Source organism: Parus major, chromosome 20 (genome assembly GCF_001522545.3).
Source record: "Parus major isolate Abel chromosome 20, Parus_major1.1, whole genome shotgun sequence".
Taxonomy (NCBI): domain Eukaryota; kingdom Metazoa; phylum Chordata; class Aves; order Passeriformes; family Paridae; genus Parus; species Parus major.
Window position 1 is genome coordinate 14,233,483 of NC_031788.1, and position 4,125 is coordinate 14,237,607.

Consider the following 4,125-nt stretch of genomic DNA (forward strand, 5'->3'; position numbering starts at 1 on the left):
TTCAGTCATCACTTACACCAGCAAGTCCCTAGGAAATGAGGCTGCACAGCCATGGCAGCTGTGCCATGCTCCCATGTCCCCTGGAAGAACTACGGTAAACGAGGAAGTTCATGTAATCTTTCCCCCAAAATGGGGCTGGTTGGCTTGTTCTACAGGTACACAGGACAAGGAAACAGTCCCAAAAAATGGAGAACACCGATGTATGGGGGTTCTAGAGCAGAGTTCAAAACATCCAGTCCATTTAACAGGAAAAGAGGCATCAGGCAGAGATTAACAGGTTATTACTGCCTTTTGCAGCCCCAGGCCTGGTGTCCATGCAAGGCTCCCATTCCCCACCGGCAGGCTGGGGCTGTGCTGTCCGAGGCCGTGAGCAGCGGGCCCGCCTGGGGCCCGGGGCAGGAGAGGGCTCCGGACAGCCCCGGACCGGCTCTGCCACGCACAACCGCCCATCCCGGGGTCCCTGCAGGCCCTGGTACATCACCCACCCCGGCAATTCAGTAACTCCTTCAAAAGAGCAAATGCAAATACGTGCGGTTTTAGTTCGGTACGGAAGAGTTATTCTGCAGACTTACCGCCTGGCCCTGGTAGAGGCCCGGGCCTGCAGGCGCACGCCGGCAAAGTGCCCTCATGGCCGGCCTGGCTAAGTGCCCTCATGGCCGGCGAGGCTCCGCACACGGGGCTCCCGCAGGCGCCTCGGGCTGCGCTGCCCTACGGGGAAACAAAGCACAGTGAGTATCGGGGGCAATGCACAGCCAGCACCGGCCCGCGGCCGCTCCGCTGGTGCATCAGACACGATCTGGCTTGGACAGCGAGAGTCAACACTGTCGCTCTGACGGGGAAAGAGTCATCACCTCTGCCAGCGAACGCCCGGACACGCCCGGGGAGCTCCGTGTGACCCTGCCAGGAAGAACGGCCGGAGCCCGGGAGGCAGCCGTGGGGACAGGCCCCGGCCGAGCGGCAGCGGGGCGGTCACACGGCACGGCGGATGCCTCAGCGGCAGGGCGGGCACAGAGATGCCTCTGGCCGCCCGCAGAGGCCCAGCCGTCCCCCCAGGAATGGGCAGAGAGGAATCCCGGACCCTCCTAACTCCTAACCCCGCCAGTACGCGCACCCACCTCGGCCGATCCGGAGCAAGAGGCCGGGGAGAGCCGCGAGAAGCAATTTATAGCTCGGCAGGCCCCGCCCTGGGCCCGCCCCGCTCGCCCACGCTGAGGGGCCGCCAGCGCCGCCGTGTCGGGCGGAGCCCTGCGGGCCTGGGAGCCGCTCCTGCTCTATCAGGAGCTCGGCCCGGGCTCTCGGGGAGGGGCCGGGCCGTCCTCCCGCCGCTCGCAGCCGGGGAAGGTGGCGGGAAGCGCCGCCATTTCGCGGTGTCGGGCCGCATGGCCGGGCCCGGGTCTGGCTGCGCTGTGGGCGGGTGAAGGCGGCGGGAGCAGGCTTTTGGTATCCTTTATCGGGATGGGCGAGCGTGGCTTTGGACACTTGATTTTCTTTTACAAAATAAAACAAAAGACAGCAGTTAAGAGATGCTCAAGTGAGCCGTCCAAAGGCTGCCCCGTGAGCCCAGAGCCGCTGCAGCCTGCTCGCTGGGCCCGCTCAGCCCGCGGGGGGACCCTCACCCTTCTGGGGTACACAGCACGGCGACCTGGCTTTTAGGTGCTTTACACAAGAAAATTATGTTGCGTTAAATAGTTTGACACTGAGTAACGCGAGGAATGGAATAGAAAACAAAGGATGAGGCTTGGATGAAAACAGCCCGGTTTGTAACCCAAGCGCTGCCGTGAGAGGGGATTTTTATAGCTGTGAATTCAGCGTGGGGACGGCTGAACGCGGCCCTGCTGCAGCCCTGGCACACGGCACCCCTGAGGGAAGGCGTGCCGGGCCCGGCTCCCCGCCCTGCAGCAGCCGCACCATCCCAGCTCTGCCCTCCCGGACCGCTGGAATAACCGCGGCTGGAGGCATCGGGCTGAAATGGAGTCACGGGCAGGGAGACCAACAAAGCCAGACGTCTTTACATCAGCTGGGACTAGGCACAGCAGAGGAGCAGCTGTGTCCCGCAGGAAGAAGCTGTGGTCCAGACTGGCACAGAATCAAGGCTCCATGCTTTGTTTTTTTCTGTTTGCAAAATACGCACTGCTTAATTCAGCTTCTGTTAAAATGCTTTTTCCAAATTAAGTGTGTTTGTAGGCAACTAATTTTTGAAAGCAGCCTATCAAACAGGACTTGTGGAATAAATCTCAATGTTGTTAATCCAAGTTCCAGAACACCAAAAGATGAAAAGACAATCGAAGGACATTTTAAGAGGATTACAGGGAAAACTAATCTTGTTACACTGCAAACCCCTGCCACATGCACAACACAAAAGGAACTGTAAATTTGATTTGTGTTTCCTAGCTTGGCAAGGAAGGGAAAGTGGGAAAGTCTGAGATAGTCAACAGCTGCAACAGAACTTAGTATTAAATTTATTTGATTTTATGTTTGGGTTTTATTCTCCTTGGCAAAACCAGGTGGAAAATGTCTTTATCTAAATGAGTTCTTTAGCTCAGTCAGGCTCATCGAAGTTCTTCAAGAGGCAGCAAAAGTCTCTCCAGTCCCAGTTCTCCTTTCTGTGTGGTGCAGCGAGAGCTCTGGTGCCCCACAGCCCATGCCGGGGTGTCAGGGGACACTCCTGTGCCTTGCCCCACGTGCCCAGGGTTAGGGTAAATGGATAAGTCATGCTAGTTTCTTTTTTAAGTGCTGCAGCCCCAAAGAATGCATTTGTATTCTCTGCCAGCTGTCACAGGGACTCCGTCAGCATGTCCCGTGTGCCAGAACAGAATCATTCTTTTCTCTGGGCAGAACAGGAAAATATGAAATGTTCCTTAATTGCTAAACCAGGCCTTATTAGATTAAATGATTCGTGCACCATCCTCTTAACTGCTACATTGTTATATTCAGGGCTCTTTTAAAATCAGAACTGACTATGAAGAAATCCAAGCTTTAGTTGGGATACAACCTCTGCTTTCCCAACGTAATAACCTAAACCAGAAAATCAGCACTGGATGCCTACAATATTCTTGACATTTCTGATACAGATTGTGATTTTCCAGCAAATCGACTTTATTTTTAAAAAAAGATAGGCATCAAGAAAGCCATGAAAAGATCTCCCTGAACTGCTGGGTCAGCAGCTTCACTGTGACAGTCAAAATAAAACAGTCAGCACACTGATGGGGGTTGGAAAAAAGGCTTAATGAGCTTCTGCCAAATCACACACACCTTTAGAATAGGCAAAATCCCAAACATAAAATTCACAGAATCGATTACTGCCTCAGCTCCAGGCTGCTTCCAATTCGGCTCTCCTACAGAGCCTTTTACAAGAGTTATGTTATAAATACACTTTAACACTCTCTCGAGTGTATTTATAACAATTTAGAAGGTGTATTTTAGCTATTTTGCAGGTAACATTCCCCAAAAATTTGGCACAAATTCTTCAATATCTTAATCCTGAAACCAAGACTGATGGATGACATATTTCTTCCCTGTGGAGTCAGGCCTTCAGGCACTGAAAGCAGGAGTGGAAGCTGGTGAGCCCAGCCCTGCGTGCAGAGTGGCTGCAAGGTTAAAAGGCTGGGCAGTAAGGGGGGCACTTGTGAGGAGAAACAGCAGCACTGTCTCAGCTCTGTCTCCTGCCTTTGCTGCATCAGGCACAGAGGAGACAACAGGAAAAACAAGGGACTGTAGTACTCAGGCAAAGCCCCACTGTGATCCAGAGCTCATGTCAGCTCACCCAGAATGGACACGGTGCCACAGTGTCCCAGCTGGAGCCTGTGACTGCAGCAAGCTCTGGGAGAGGAGGCATTTCTCTTACACAGGCCATAAGAGGGGATCAGGGTGTTTAACAGCAGTGAACAGCTGCCTGTGGCAAAGTGCCTTAATCCAGGTTCCTGTGAAACACAGCATTAGCAACAAGTGATGCTGCAGGACAGTCCCAAGAGCAGGCTCTAGACCCATCCAAGGAGAAAATTCAACAGCTGCAGATGAGGGTAGGGAGAACCTGGGCCCACTGCTGTCAGTGTGCTCCCTGCTTTCCAATAGGAATTGTTTAGTAAGGAGTTTCTGAGTTGGAAAAATTTGCAATACAAAGCCTCA

At 53.8% G+C, this 4,125-nt stretch overlaps 1 non-coding gene across 1 annotated transcript; it reads right to left on the reverse strand.

Moving 5' to 3' along the window:
* Positions 1-776: 776 nt before the first annotated feature.
* On the reverse strand, positions 777-861 carry LOC117245379. The gene has a single exon (XR_004500035.1). It is a non-coding gene; the product is annotated as a small nucleolar SNORD12/SNORD106 (small nucleolar RNA).
* Between the last annotated feature and the right edge of the window lie 3,264 nt (positions 862-4,125).